This window comes from Ranitomeya variabilis, chromosome 3, assembly GCF_051348905.1.
Source record: "Ranitomeya variabilis isolate aRanVar5 chromosome 3, aRanVar5.hap1, whole genome shotgun sequence".
NCBI classification, from domain to species: domain Eukaryota; kingdom Metazoa; phylum Chordata; class Amphibia; order Anura; family Dendrobatidae; genus Ranitomeya; species Ranitomeya variabilis.
The window spans coordinates 181,210,332-181,227,824 of NC_135234.1; positions in this window are offsets into that span (position 1 = coordinate 181,210,332).

The window sequence follows — 17,493 nt, forward strand, 5'->3', positions numbered from 1 at the left end:
TATCCATGTTGAAAAGTTTTCCCCCTCCCATATACTTATGTGCCACAAACAGGAAGTTGATATCACCAACCATTCTCATTTTATTTAGGTGTATCCATATTCATGGCCCATCCTGCATGCTGACTGTTTTTCATAGCATTCCGCTGATCTCAAAATGTTGTACATTGAGAACATTTCTTTGGAAAAAATAGAAATGGAACATAATACAGATAAACAAACAAAACATTTTTTTAAATATGGAGGAATTTTATTCTAGTTCTACAGAAATAAAGCAAGTGGTTCGTCCATTTGTGAATACTGCATGGTATCAACTGTAGGAGTTAAAGGGAAGACTGGGTGATTTGAGGGTGTAATAATATTCTGATGGGAGAAACCTTCATTCTTTTATTAAATTAGGAAATTGTAGTAGGTGGAGCTAATGTAGACTGGCTGGCTTAGGAAAATGTTGGGGTCTTCATGTTTGTAATCGTTGAGATGTTACTGTGTAACACTTGTTATTGAAAAAAATCTGCATTCATTTTCTTTTGTGTAAAAATATTGAAAATTATTTAATAAAAAGTTGCATTTAAAAAAAAACTTGTTTAGCATAAAAGGGTGGTCCAAAACTAACATTGACTTGAATCTTAAATATCTATTTATTCTAATTAATTAATCTAATCTCTTTTCTAATATACGTTAATTAAAAAGTACCTGTCATTCATTCTCTAGTCCCTCTTTTTTTTGTTTTTTGCTTATTTCTGGAATGATTGATGACATTTTGGTTGAGAATCCACAGTACATGCTGAGATACTCAAATAAGACATCATCAGGGTGTAGAAATTGTGGTTGCTGCTGCAGTCTCAGTGACGTCCATTTCAGGAGCTGGGCTAGTCCTTGCTCTACTGAGCATGTGTCAGTTATCAATTCCAATGTATGCTAAGTATGAGCTCCCTTGTCAATGTGCAATATCCTTTTCAATGCACAGACAGTGACAGTGCGCTTCTTGCCTGCCATGTTAACATGTGACGATCCAGCCAGAGAGCGCACTGTGTGTATGTATGCGCATTGCAAGAAGAAAACTTGGCAGGTAGCGAAATCAGAGACCAATCATGTCTCCAAAGCAGACATCACTTTTGGGGCTGGTCTTTGTTCTCCATACTTATCGGGTTCCCTCCTTACAATGTGCACTCTCCTTATACTGTTTTTATCTTGGATTTTGTCTGTAAATGTCCAAAGTGTGGTACACCTTGTAGCGGGGGGTGGCATTTATGCTTTTTTTTATCACACAGTCTAGAGTGCCACAAGATGACAATCTTCAGAGGGACTACATTCCAACACAATAATGGATAAATATAAGAGGACCCCTTGGGCTGACTTTAGAGCCAATCATTTGTCACAGTTCTATTTAATATTTGTTCAATTACAGAACATCTTACATTACAACTTAATGATGAAATAGCATAAGTGTATACAAAAAATACAAAGCACATATAAGTGTTCATGTAGAAACAATACTCCAAATTCTCATACTAATAAATGGAGAAGGCTGTGCATGTGTGGTACCTATAATTAACACGGATCAGGGGTACCGCCCTAGAAAATATATTAAATAGCCTTGTAGTGTCTCAATATATATCAGTGTATATATATATATATATATATATATATATATATATATATATATATATATGTATATATATATATATATATACAGTATATATATATATATATATATATATATATATATATATATATATATATATATATATATATATATATATATATATATAATATATGGAATGTCTAGGAGGTAAAACCAAACCATAAAAGGACAGCCGATAGTGCAGGCAAAAACCCCAAAAGTGTGGGGGTTTTTATGTGCGGTACCTACCTACTGACCGGAATGTCAGAGCCCTGTCAGTGAGATAGATGTTTGTCTCAACAGTGCGACCTAAATCTATCATATTTTTTGGCATATTCCATGAATATGTCATAGATACACTAGACGGGAAAACCTCTTTAACGCAGGATATACTAACCCTACCGAATATATAAACAGCATACATGCTTTGCATATAAAAGAGATGTCTATGTTATTTGGTAAGACGGAAACTAACTTTACTAAATTTATGATACATTCTGTAGCATGTGGAATATTATGGGCACTGTAATGGTTAACAACTCCAAGAAGCTAGCACATATAAGCTGCATAAAACACAAGTCCTAAAGTCAATCTGATTGTTAAGACTAAAAAAATGGATGTAACTTCCAGTATATAATAACATCCATGAATAATATTATTCTTGGTCTCATAAATACATATTTTGTAACAAAGTCCAAAGGGGACTGAGGAGAAAAGCTGTGAGGAATGTTATCTTGGTGTTATCAGTCAGCAAACTGCATGCTGCTTCCCCTTCAAGCTCTGGGGTCAGTGTGAGAAGGAGAGCAGGAGACAAGGGGCAGTGACACAGAGGTTACACCGTGGGGCTACGTGAGGTATTAAAGATGAAGTTTCACCCTGAATAATGTTCCCATTTCCTTCATCTCTCCAGAATTCTGTTAAATGTATTTTAAAGGAAATCTATCATTAACCGTAATTTAGCTTTATTTAAAGAAGGTCTTCAGGAAAAGCAAAAAAAAAATGTCTTTTGTGTGAAACAAAGCATTAACTTTTGTGGTCAAGGTAATTTCTTTTTTAAGATATATCAAGAACTGCAGTCATTCAATATATACACTCATGGCCAAAAGTGTTGGCACCCTTGATATTGTATTTCTCCCAGAAAACTATTGCAATTACACATGTTTTGTTATACACAAGTCAATTGCCTCTGTGCATATTGGAACAAATTAGAAAAACTGTCAAAAAAAGACAAATTGAACATAATTTCACGCAAAAAACAAACAAAAATAGGCCAACACTTTCGGCTATGACTGTATATGTGAATGCTTGATCTCAGCACAAAGCAAAATATGATAACTATCGCCAATACGTGGTATTGTAAAACGCTGTGTGCACAATTATTAGGCAATTTATATTTTTGATAATTATTTGCATTATTGAACAATTACAGTGCTGTCAGTCAATACAAAGGATTAATAATCCTGAAACCTGCATATTTATGAAAGTAAAAGTGAGGTTTTGTCTTTTTTAGGAGAATATCTACGTATGCAGAATTATTGGACAACTATTAGTGTGCAGAACTATTATGCAACTATATGAGAAACCTACATTTTTCAATGTCAATTGTTGATTTTCATGTGTTAAAGTAAGAATGTGGTACCCTGGTACCCGTTGTACCGCTGCTCAGTGAAACGGTTGTCATGTGGCAGTAGATCTGTTGCAGTGTGCCAGAATTACTTTGGGCACTGTGCTTAGAAAATGTATAATGCATTGTATGTGCATACACTGAGGACTGACTAATGTACATTGTACTTTGTGCTTTGGCTGAAGAGTGTGCGTTATTCCATCTACTCGTCATGAGCTATCATAGAAACGGCTAAGAAGAGCCTCCCAGCTCAGTGCTGGCGCACTTCCTGTAAGAATAAACCAGTCCTGTCCACTCTGGTCCATGGAGATGAACGAACCAATACTGATCTCAGAATCTTTATCCAGTCCATGTTGAGGGAACATCATTCTTCATATAGTTGCCTCAAAAAAGGAGTGAAACTTTCCATAGTCATGAGAGGTAACATTGAACAAAAGCTCTCTTGAATACCTGAATTTCATATGCGTTTTCATCAGGAACCAGTGCTACGTGACTTTCACACACCACAAACCTTGTCTACCCTACACACTGCAATAGGTAACAGTAGCACCTAAAACTGTGACTAAGGGTACTGTCACACTCTGCAACTTTCCAACGATCACGACCAGCGATACGACCTGGCCGTGATCGTTGGAAAGTCGTTGTGTGGTCGCTGGAGAGCTGTCACACAGACAGCTCTCCAGCGACCAACGATGCCGAGGTCCCGGGTAACCAGGGTAAACATTGGGTTACTAAGCGCAGGGCCGCGCTTAGTAACCCGATGTTTACCGTGGTTACCAGCGTAAAAGTAAAAAAAAAAAAAACGTACATACTCACATTCCGGTGTCCGTCAGGTCCCTTGCCGTCTGCTTCCCGCTCTGACTGAGTGCCGCCGTAAAGTGAAAGCAGATCACAGCGGTGATGTCACCGCTGTGCTCTGCTCACTTTCCGGCCGTCAGTCAGTCAGTGCGGGAAGCAGACGGTGAGGGACCTGAAGGACACCGGAATGTGAGTATGTACTGGTTTTTTTTTTTTTACTTTTACGCTGGTAACCACGGTAAACATCGGGTTACTAAGCGCGGCCCTGCGCTTAGTAACCCGATGTTTACCCTGGTTACAAGCGAACGCATCGCTGGATCGCTGTCACACACAACGATCCAGCGATGACAGCGGGAGATCCAGCGACAAAATAAAGTTCCAAACGATCTGCTACGACATACGATTCTCAGCAGGGTCCCTGATCGCTGCTGCGTGTCAGACACTGCGATATCGTATGGATATCGCTGGAACGTCACGGATCGTACCGTCGTAGCGACAAAAGTGCCACTGTGAGACGGTACCCTTACTCTGTACTTCCAGTGTGACACCACGGGAGTCCAGCTCGTGAAGGTCCCATCATCAGCAAAGTATCACGGGGACAATTCATCCAATAGCAAGAGAAATAAGAGAGGCATAACAGATTCTAGAGCTAAATGTCTCTTTAATGGACATGTGGTTTATTAACCCACTATCTACCAATGTCCTTTTTTGGGGATGCCTAATCTTTAGCTTCTAGAAACTAAGATTTTATAATTTTTATAATTAGGTCCAATTTTTTGTGTTGTGTTTGTAAAATGAATGTTTTCAAAATAGGAAATCATGTCATTGTCATTTTTAATTGAATATTGGGACACCCTTTTCTGAAAAATCCGTACTTGTAAAAATTTTGCAAATTATGTTTCTGATTCATTGGGACCCAAATCATTAAAAATCTGTCATTAAAAAAAAAATAAAAATGAAAATTGCTAATTTGGCAAGTAATGGGTTAAAGGTATTGTCCTATCCAAATCAGTCTGCTGCCACTCTACGTGACTTCTGACTTATGAATCCATCCGGCACATACACTATGCACTGCGGGGATTTGCTGGCTTCTTACCTGGGATCGGTAGGTATGTATGAGTTATACATACTCCCATCTAGTGGGCGTGGCCTTGCTCCATATACTTGTATTGAGCCCACTGCCTGGAAGTATGCATAGTGCACCGTGCGTGCACTGGGGTATTCATAAGTCTGCAGTCACACAGAGTCATTGCAGACTTATCCATTTGGATCGGAAAACCCCTTTAACCTTTGTCACAAATTTGTTCATAAAGCACTGCATTAATTTACATTATAGCCTAATACATTTCCATATATTCTATATCATGTTACAGAAATACTTCTTTGCACATTTGCTTTTGCATTTCGTAAATACATATTTTATAGTGTTTTAACACTGGAGCAGCACATGTTTCAGGCAGCTATGAATAAGAAAATCTGATTCCAAAACTTATCTTATGTCTGTTGAGTTTTAATGATTTTTTCAAGAAATAAAGTTGATATTTTGCAAGGAAGATGGAGTGCCAGATTTTCACATATTGGAACCACAACTACCGATTTAGTTACCTGGCACCGAAGGATGAAAACTTGTGGGATGTAGTGAGTTGTTAAACTGATTTGCATCGTTTTTTCTTTTTTCTGCTTTCAAAACTTTAGTAAATCATACTGTTATAATATTAGTACAAAATCACTCATGAAGTGATAAACTCATTTTATACTATTTTACTGATATTCTATAATACTACTATTAGGGTATGTTCCCACGGTCAGTATTCGCTGTGGATTGGATGCTGCATACAGCCGCAGCATCCAATCCACAGCAGCCAGATGTTACAGCATAATGGAGGGGATTTTATGAAATCCCATCTCCACCATGGGTGCAGAGCGCATCCGGCAGCCCTGCGTAACCGGACATGCGTCGCGTCTTCATAGACTGCAGCATGTCTATTTATCTTGCTGAAACACTCAGTCTCTGCAAGATAAATATTACAGTCCAATGTATAGGATGTGGTACATCTGCACGGTTATATGAACACATGTGGAATCACCGTGCGTACAAAAGCTGGCAGCGCTTTGAATGGAGATGCGTCCAAAGTGCTGCCAATCCGGACCATGGAAGTATACCCATATAATACTAACTAATATAGAGTCCTGTTTTTTGCTGAAAGAAACAATATTCAAGCTTGTGATCAGATTAAATGTGCATAGAATTTTTGGAAGATGTCTATGTAAAGCAGCTTCTTTGCTACCCAGATAGCAGGTTTTGCCTGCAGAAAAAAAATGCAGCAAAACGCAAGTGTTAACATAGCCTAAATGTCTTTCCTTGCATTCTCATCAAAGACTCACAATCTGTGTGCCCATTGCTGCAAACCAAATTCAGATTTCTAGATAGCAAAGTGATTTTTTTGTGCATATCATAAAACCTGCACTTATAAAACATTAAATAATAATAATAAATATTAATAAAAAAGAAATAACCACCAACAACATGAACTATTCACATAAGCACATGAAAAACGCACAGCCATGTCCTACTCAGGTCCTTTTTGCAGACAGAACTTGCCTATTCAAATGACTAGTTCCATTAAAAAAATAGCGCACAGAGGACATCCAAGGACAATTTGCTAAAAGAATTCACTGAACAAATAGCAGCCATACTTGCAATTCTGTGTCCAGACACAAATGCACACAAGGATGCATCAGGTCCCCCATGATAAATTCGGGGGCACCACAGGTGTAAAATACTAATAAAACAACCAATTACTAACACACCAGTATTGCAAGTATGGCTGCTAATGTTTTTGTGTTGTCTTTTATTAGTTTCTAAGAAATGCTTAAAAAAATGTATTTTTTGCGCAGAAGAAACGTGAATTAAATGGAGAAAAAATGCATTCCATATTTGGCAGACACAAAATGAAATAAGATAGATAGATAGATAGATAGATAGATAGATAGATAGATAGATAGTGTCATGGTATGTACTTTTGCCCTGTCCTGTATTTGAGTAATATGCCATTTGATGTATGTAACTGTTCTCTGGTTTCTATAAGCTGTAATTTATGTATTTTCTTGTGCTGGGAGTTCACCTGTAACAATGTCTCCTTCCCCCAATACTTGCAGCCCTAAGCTATAATGTAATTAAGCTTTGTCAACACCTCTAGTGGAATAGCTATTCTTCCTCACAGCAGGTGGCTAGTCAAATGTACATACTACGTAGACTAAGCGGAGCCGACCAGAATAGAATCTTCTGGTGAACCCAACCATTGAATAAAAGGTGTGACCCCTACCCCCTTCATGGGCGGATCCCAGGAGCTCAGACAATCCATTCTTATTTTTGAGATCAGATGTGAGTTGATCCTTGAAGGAAGAGTGGGGATTCTTAGCTGAGGCAAGACCCCATGTCCATCTGTGACTGCGGAAGCGAACCGGGCGAGACTTGAGCTGAGGACATATCTCGTCGTTCGTGAGATTGTTTTGGGATCCCTTGGACTCGTGTGGACTATTGCTTTGTTAGCTGGCACAAGGATTATCGGGAGGTGCCCCCGAACCTGTTCCGTTGGACTAATTGTGGACTCTGTAGATCTACCTGCATGTGTTGTTCCAGCGTTCTTGATAATAAATCTGTGGAATCATCCCTTGGCCTGCTGTCCCTTCTTGCTCTGCCGTACACCCCGTCACAGATAGATAGATAGATACAAAAATGAAAAGCAAGCAGCACTCCAATAATTTCAGTGAAAAAAGGGACTTTATTAGTCCATCTGGTGTGGCAATGATTCAGATGTTAACAGCCTTTATCAAGTCTTGCATCCTGTTTATGCATATATGTTGATGTTGTGAATTTTTTTTCTGATAGATAGATAGATAGATAGATAGATGGATAGATAGATAGATAGATAGATAGATTCATAGATACTCTAGGTCCATAAATATTTGGACAGTGATACAAGTTTTAGCATTTTAGCAGTTTACCAAAAAATATTCAAGAAACAGTTATATAATCAATATGGGCTTAAAGTGTAGGCTCTCGGCTTTAATTTGATGGTATTCACATTCTGACTGGAGTAACGGTTTAGAATTACAGCTTTTTTATATGTAGCTGCCTCTTTTTCAAGTGACCAAAAGTAATTGCACAATTAGCTCAAAAGCTCTTGCTTTTCCTTTTTCCATCATTAATTTATCATCATTCCAGGTGTGGCATTTGCATTTGGAAGGTGTTGCTGTGAACCCACAACATGTGGTCAAAGGAGTGCTCAATGGAAGTGAAACAGACCATCATTAGGGTGAAAAAAAAAGAAATACCGTACACCAGAGAAACATCAGAAATGTTAGGAGCAGCCAAATCACCGGTTTAATACATTCGCACTGGTGAGCTTTGGAATTCAAAAAGGCCTGGACGTCCACAAAAGAAAACAGTGGTAGATGATCAGAAAATCCTTTCTGCGGTGAAGAAAAACCCCTTCACAACATCCACCCAAGGTAACAACGCTCCCCAGGAAGTCGGTGTTTCAGTATCTAATTCTACCATAAAGAGAAGACTTCATGAGAGCAAATAAAGAGGGTTCGCCACAAGGTGAAAACCATTAATCAGCCTTAAAAATAGAATGACCAGATTAGACTTTGCCAATAAACATCTAAAGAAGCCAGCCAGTTTTGGAAAAACATTCTTTGAGCAGACGAAACTAAGATCAATTTGAAACCAGAATGATGGGAAGAAGAGAATATGGAAGACTTGGAAAGGATCATGATCCAAAGCACACCACATTGTCTGTAAAACATGGTGAAAGCAGTGTGATGGCATGGGACAATGACTCAAAACGTTCTGCAAAAGAAATCCAGATGTCTTTTCAGGCAAAGAGGTGGACTATTTTGCAGTGGCTGAGATAAACAACAGATTTCAACCACATTGACCATGCATTTCACATGGTTAAGACAAAATTTAAGGCAGAAAGACCCACAAACAAGCTCATAGAGGAGGAAACCCAGCGTTTGGTGACATCCATGGTTTTCAAACTTCAGGCAGTCATTGCCTGCAAAGGATTCTCTGCAAAGTATTAAAATTGAACATTTTATTTATGATGAAGTTAATTTGTCCAATTGCTTATTAGCCCTTGAAATAAGAAGGCTTTGTAGAAAAAACTGTTGCAATTCCTAAATGTTTCACAGGATATTTGTGTTTCAACCCCATTAAATTAATCTCAAAGTCTACACTTCAATTGCATCTCAGATTTTTTCATTTTAAATTCAAAACAGTGGCATGCAGAGCCCAAATCAAAAAGATTTAGCCACTGTCCAAATATTTCTGGACCTAATTGTAGATTGATAGATAGATAGATAAACACAGAAAATTTGAACAGCACTTTACCAACAGGCAGTGGCGTAACTTGAAACTCATGGGCCCCAATGCGAAAGCTCCAATGGGGCACCCAAATATTTTACATCTTTAATAGCAGTAGTCTTTTTCCATAGGCCAAAGGGACTTTTAAGGCCCGCTAGGCTCCAGGGCCGGGGTGCGATTGCAACCCCTGCACCTGCACCTTTTTTTCACCTTTAAGCTATGGAGTGCTGCCTGCATTTTTTCCTATGTCTGGATTGAGCCAAGTCTTGGATATTTTGTCTGGGAGGCGTGTACCCACCTGTTGGCAGGGCTGTAGCTACAACAGGTGCAGGACATAATTATCCTGGAATATATATTTTAACTCGTTTTTGATTAAATGTAACTTAATAAGTATTGTTAAGAACTATGTATATAAACCTACCTATGTGTATTAATCACGGCTTGAAAAAGGCTCATTTGAGCGGAAACGTTGCCACAGGATGTGGATTTGAAATAAAACCACATTTTTTTCACCTTTAAGCTATGGAGTGCTGCCTGCATTTTTTCGTATAAATAGATAGATAGATAGATAGATAGATAGATAGATAGATAGATAGATAGATAGATAGACCAAACTCCAATTGCTAACTTTTGATATTAAAGGAATTATCCGGGACTATTTTATGTTTTCTTATGTGCCTAAGAACTTAACCCCTTAATGACAGCCAATACGTCTTTTAACTGACCTGACATATAAGAGAATAGCGTTCCCATACAGGTAACAATCCAGCATCTGTGGGCCGTACACTATAGCTGACAACTTGCTGCATCAGCCATGATCAGTGTTTGCACCCTCCAAATCTGTTTAACCCCTTAGATGCTGCTTTCAATAGTGACTACATCATTATAAATGGTTAACAGACTGTGGGGGCTTCCTCCTAATCCCAATTGGTAACCTCAGATCATGATTTTGTGGTCCTGATGTTTGCCATGGCAATTCATGACCAAATTGCGGCCTTAGAGTCTGACGGCTATAGTAATCTGTTCAGAAGTGAGGCATTTAGGTGGTAAAAATATTTTTTTTCATTTCTGTCATGCCATTTTGCATTAATTCCTGAAAAGCACCTGAAGGGTTACTAAACTACCTGACTGCAGTTTTCAATATGTCAGGGGGTGCTATTTCAAAAATGGTATCACTTTTGGAGGTTTCCTAATATATGGGACCCCTAAAGTCACTTCAAACATGGATAAGTCCGTAAAAAATAAATTTAGTAAATTTCCTTGAAAAAATGGAAAATTACTGCTACATTTTTAAACCTCCTAAAATGCTAACAAAATAAAATAACATTTTAAAAATGGTGCTGATGCAAAGCAGACATGAGGTAAATGTTTATCTAAAAAATGAAAGCGGCGCTGGAGGTATAGGGTATAATTACCTGCTGCAGAATTAAACAATCCCCACAAGATTGTAGAAAATAGATAATAGCTGAATGCAAATTCGCGCTGGTAAACCCAAAAGCTGCTAGGGCACTAGTTATATGCGAATAAGTCAGTGAACCTGCTTCACACAGTATGCGTTGTCTGGTGGAGAGTATTATTCAGGTACCAGAGTCTGTGATATACCCAGTCTATACACGGAGCTGTAGGTGTCACTCTGTTGCTGTTAGCACCATAGGTATGAAAGTGCTGGTGACGCGCTCAATAAGTAAAAACAAATAGAAGTCAGTACCTTCTAGGAATGAAAACAGTTGTTTTCGAAACGCGTTGGTTTTTTCTGGTCCTTACCGCGATCCGTACCTAACTCTACAGCCACGTGGGGCGGTCACTTGACTCACACGTCACACAGGTCCTGTATGCGCCGCTCACACCACTCACACACCGCAGCGTCGCTGGCCCTAGACGGTGCGTCCACGCCCCCTGTCATGATTCTCAATGGCGAGAGAACATAGCCCAGCATATATGAGAACTAGCTCTTGGAAGATGGAAACTATACTGACCATGAACTAAACCTGCCGCACAACTAGAAGTGGCCGGGTAGCATGCCTACGTTTTTTAACCCTAGATGCCCAGCGCCAGCCGGAGAACTACCTAATCCTAGCAGAGGAAAAGACAGTCCTGGCTCACCTCTAGAGAAATTTTCCCAAAAGGCAGACAGAGGCCCCCACATATATTGGCGGTGATTTTAGATGAAATGACAAACGTAGTATGAAAATAGGTTTAGCAAAATCGAGGTCCGCTTTCTAGATAGCAGGAAGACAGAAAGGACACTTTCATGGTCAGCAGAAAACCCTATCAAAACACCATCCAGAAATTCCTTTAAGACTCTAGCATTAACTCATAACACCAGAGTGGCAATTTCCGATCACAAGAGCTTTCCAGACACAGTAACGAAACAGCAGCTGTGAACAGGAACAAAATGCAAAAACACACAAGGACAAAAGTCCAACTTAGCTGGGAGTTGTCTAGTAGCAGGAACAAGCACAGAAGGCTTCTGATTACATTGTTGACCGGCAAGAAACTGACAGAGGAGCAAGGTTATATAGCGACTCCCACATCCTGATAGGAGCAGGTGAACAGAGGGGATGATGCACACAAGTACAATTCCACAAGTGGCCACCGGGGGAGCCCAGAATCCAATTTCACAACAGCCCCCTGCTGGACTCCTACACTCGTAGTAGCTGTTACCGGCCGGAACAGCTCTCCGGGATCACGATCTATTGAAGACTTCTGTTACATTATTCAGCTCTTCCAAGAATCTCCAGAAGCAGCAGATCACCTGTTTTCATTCCTAGAAGGTACTGACTTCTATTTGTTTTTACTTATTGAGCGCGTCACCAGCACTTTCATACCTATGGTGCTAACAGCAACAGAGTGCCACCTACAGCTCTGTGTATAGACTGGGTATATCACGGACTCTGGTACCTGAATAATACTCTCCACCAGACAACGCATACTGTGTGAAGCAGGTTCACTGACTTATTGGCATATAACTAGTGCCCTAGCAGCTTTTGGGTTTACCAGCGCGTGTTTGCATTCAGCTATGAGGTAAATGTTATTTATTAATGGTTTGCTGTGGCATGACTATCTGGATTAAAGGAAAAATCATTCAAAGTTTGAAAATTGCTACTTTTTTAAAATTTTTCTCAATTTTCTGATATTTTTTATAAATCAACACAAAACATATCAACCTAATTTTACCATTATCATAAAGTATAATGTGTCATGAAAAAACAATCTCAAAATCACTGGGATTTGTTGAAGCGTTCCAGAGTTATTACCACATAAATTGACACTGGTCAGATTTTAAAAATTTGGCTCCGTTAAAGGTAGGTTACTGTCAACTACCTGGATGTTCTGCATGGTGGCAATCTCTGCCAGTTCGTAGCAGTCACAGAGCTGATCTGCTCTGATTGACAGCCGGCTTGCCGCTGAATAGCTGCAGGGAACTGACTCTCAATGAACATGACGTCGGCAGTTACGCTCCGTCAACAGATCAGCCCAGAAGAGGGAAAGCTGTTTTGTTGACGTGAGGTCAAATGAAGAGGCAAAATCATCAGCAAAAGTGGTCTGGGACTTCTCAGAACCAGCGCCAGTCAGAATAGGCAGGTAAGCAGCAACTACCTGCCTGTCAGTCCTGAGCCCCATGGGAAAAAAATAAAATAGTCTCTGTTAACCCCTTTAAATTATAGGTACAAAAGATAGGGAAAAAGGTTGTATGTATTGCAGGTGAGTCCAAATATCTTAAATCTTTGCACAAGATTGGCAGTGAATCTAACATATGGTTTGCATCTAAATACTCTAAAAATCAATTGACATTTCTTAGTGGGAAGAGATCCTCTGACTTTTTTCCAGTAAAAAGACACATCTTAGCATTACTTGTCTATTCCATAGAACTAAATATAAACACAAGTTAGACACATGCATGATATAAATCCATATTATTGTGCTGGTAATGTTTTTTTTTCCTGGACATCTTGGCATGTGCTTTTAGATCTTGTGAAACATTATACAGCATCGACACTTGAGTGAACACAAAGGGAAAGATTAAGGATGTAGAAGGTGTGAAGACCTTCCAACAGTGATTCTTAGCATATGGTAGTTAGAATTAATGCCATGTTTAAGAAAGCTGTGATTTGTGAAAATTGCTCACATGTTAGAATGGCTGTGTGCATTGCTCATCTTCACCTTGTATAACCCTACATACAGGGTATAAGAAAAAGTTTAGTTCTTACATGGGGCACTGTATTATATTAAGACAAAATGGGACTTTAATATTGATTACCTATCCTTATAAATTCCATAGATATCACATTCGTTGGGAATCAACTTACCTCAAAAAGCCCTCCAGCCTTGATCATTATATGGGCCACGGTTCTCTAGTTAGTGCCTCTTTAGAATATGTTTACACATACCCCCTAGCCCTCCCGAATCCAGCAGAACAGTGCTGCATTGGGGGAGATGTCCCACTCTCCTCGGAAGTACTGTATGCATACTTACCATCACGAGCTGACTAGACGCATTTCGCTTCTCTCCATATAATTGAATTGAGAGAAGATGGATGAGTTAAGTTGGCGAGTGATCGCTAGTATGCAAATTGCACACATGCACAGTCATGTGACTGCTGGCTTACATCAGCAATACCAGAGAATTGTGACAATATATGTACCTCAGATTTGTCAAAATTCAGTAGTCACATTGAGTATCTGCAGATGTTTGTCCCAAGCCTGGACAACCCCACAAATCCATTGCCTCTCCAGCCAATTCTTGTTTTTATGTTTGTATTTTTTCCTCCCCATCTTCCAAGAGCCATAACTTTTTCATCTTTCCATTGATGTAGCCATTTGAGGGCTTTTTTTTGCACGATCAGTTGTACTTTTGATTGACACCAATTTTTTACCACATAATTTGCTGAAAAATAGGAAAACAATTCCAAGGAGGATGAAATACTAAAAAAAATGTAATTCCACCATAGATTTTTGAGTTTTGTTTTTACAGTATTTATTCATCCCTTTCTGACATTTTCATTGTGCTGAAGGGAGGAAGTAATGGTAAATAGGTGAAGCTAGGGGTGTAGTTAAGAGCATGGCCTAAAATTATGTTGTGTCCCATGATGCATGATTTGTCCCTAATTTCCTTTATGTATAGTTGGACACTTTAATGCTTGTGATCAACCTGCACTTCTGTTCCCCTATCCTACTACGTGATTGTGGGGTGCCAATGACAGCCATGAGCTGACTGAAGGCACCACTCATTGCGGTCTTTGTACTCCAATAAAGCCCCGTTCTGATAGATGATTATAATGTCTGCTAAATACGGCAGTATTGAAGTATTATAATTAGTGTTGAGCATTCCGATACCGCAAGTATCGGGTATCGGCCGATACTTGCGGTATCGGAATTCCGATATCGGGATTCCGATACTTGCCGCGTATCGGATACCGGAATCGGAAGTTCCCAGATTCAAAATGCAGAAATTCAGCCAATGAGAATGATTCCAAGTGTGGGCACATCCTGTTTAGCATGGAGGGCATGAAACTACTGGCAAGGCTGTGATTGGCTGCTGAAATGATGTCATGATGCAGTTTAAAAGTCGCTGGCGCCATTTTGCGATCACTCTGCTGTGAATTCAGTTAGTGACAGGACGCTGTTTGCTGACTGAGGGACAGTTTAGAGATAGCGATTTGCTTCTTTGTGCTTTCCAAAGGCTAATTTAGCAACCGCTGTGTTCACCTACTATTCACCTTGCTTTTGCCTTGTAGCGCTGTTTTCACAGCGATCTGCAAGGTCTGTGTGTGTGTGTGTGTGAGTGCAGCCCACTCTCTAGTCTGAGTGCAGCCACATAGGCCATCCATAGCTGGTTGTATTCAGTTCAGGGAGGGTGGTTCATTGCCTCATACTGTTCTTTTTTTTTTTTTTTTTTCAAGTAGTGTAGTCTGCTGCTAATTTATTCAAAAAAATCCTATTAGTGTCTTTCCACCCGTCTCCAGCTAACTTGTGGAAAAACACTACATAGGATAACGTAGAGGAGGGTTTTTGGGCCTTGCAGCGCCATTTACGTCTGTCTGCACGGTCTCCGTGTGACTGCAGCTCTATCCGTTGTCAGTTCAGCCCCCAAAAAATAAATAAATAATAAAGTTCACCAAACACACCAGTTACACCACTTTACATTTGTGTAGGCCACATTAGCTCATATTAAAGTCTAGTCCACACTTTAAAAAATTAGTGTTTCTTATACCTGTTAGGAGTTGTTGCTCAGGAATAAACACACAAAGCCGTTAGTACTTTTCTGCTTATCTTTATCAGTCAACCAAGATGAAGAAGGCAGTGAGTAAGGCACGTTGGCGTGGGCGTGGGCGCGGAGCAGGGAGGGGACGTGGGGATTCTGTGCCTGCTGCGGGCACCGGTGACTCATCAGCACCCACTTTCACCAGGCAACAGTCATTCATGCGCAGCTTTGTGTCAGAGCGCCGTACACCGCTGCTGCGTGAAGAACAAATTGAAGCCGTTGTCGGATGGATGGCAGCTAATGCATCAACTTCAATTAGTGCCACATCCTCTCAGACACAGAGCACTGGAGAGCAGCCATCTGTCTCTTCACCACCTGCCAAATTGCCCAGGCAGACAGAGAGCCCAGGACAGGAGCCGTCTCTACTTCTGTTCTCTGAATCTCTTGGCTTGGAAACAGGGGGCCAGCCAAGCAGCATTGGAGAAATGGAAGAAGAGGCAGGGTGCAGTGATGCCCAACAGCTTTTTCTCTCTTCCTCTGAAGAGGCGGGTGGGCCAGTGGCTCCGGTCACCACATCGCAGGCCGCATCAGCTGATGATGACACTCAGGTGCCACTTACTGGTGCGTGCTCTGCTGCTGAGACTACCCAGGAGGAGCAGTTGGGGGCAGAGGGTAGTGTAGATGATGAGGTCCTTGACCCATCTTGGCGTGAGGGACAGGAAGGTGGTGGGAGCAGCTCTGAGGAAGAGATTCCCCGTACGGCCCAAAGAGGGAGAGGGAGGGGGAAGACTGCGGATCCTGCAGCCTCCGCTTTGGCACCCGTTAGGAGCATGTCTCTTCCAAAAGCCAAAAAGGGCGCTCCCAAGACTTGCAGTGCCTGGTCCTTTTTTGACACAGTTGCAGATGACATTTGCTATGTCAGATGCAAGGTGTGTCATCAAAAAGTCAAAAGAGGTCGAAATGTCAGCAACCTCAATACCTCCAACATGTGGAAACATGTGCGCAACAGGCACCCGGCGGAGTTAGAAAAACACACTGAAGAGCTAGGCCAACCAACAGCGGCAGCTACCACCTCTTCAGCTCGTGTTGCCTCTTCCTCTAGCTCACACGCAGCTGGTTCGGCTTCCTCCCAGGATCGCCGTGGAAGAACCTCTGGCCCTGTTGTCCAGAAACCCGCTGTAATTCCACCCGCAGCACCACTTTCCCAGTCATCCACACACTCCCAGCCCAGTCTACAGCCATCGGTAGTACAGGCATGGGAGAAAAGGCGGCCTTTCTCGTCAAACCACCCACGAGCACAGGCTCTGACTGCAGGCATTGCCAAACTTCTGTCACTGGAAATGCTGTCATTCAGGCTGGTGGAGACTGACAGCTTCCGTGACTTGATGTCATTGGCAGTCCCACAGTACAATGTGCCCAGCCGCTTTTACTTCAGCAGGCAAGCCGTCCCTGCCCTGCACAAGCATGTGGAGGGACACATAAAACACGCGCTACTGAACGCCGTCAGTAGCAAGGTCCACCTCACCACCGATGCGTGGACCAGTCAACATGGACAGGGGCGATACCTTTCCCTCACTGCCCATTGGGTTAATGTCGTTGAGCCGGGTACAGACCGTGCGAGTGGCGCAGGACGTGTCCTGCCCACTCCAAGGATTGCAGGAATCCATTCTGTACGCATTGACTCCTCCTCTTACACCAGTTCCTCAGAATCATCGCTGCAGAAGCCGTCACAGTCCACCTCCACATGGACCCATGATGAACGTGTACCTGTTACGACCGACATGAGCACAGCCGTGGCCAAACGTCAACAGGCCGTCTTGAAATTAATTTTTTTGGGGAATCGTAGCCACACAGCGCAGGAGCTCTGGAATG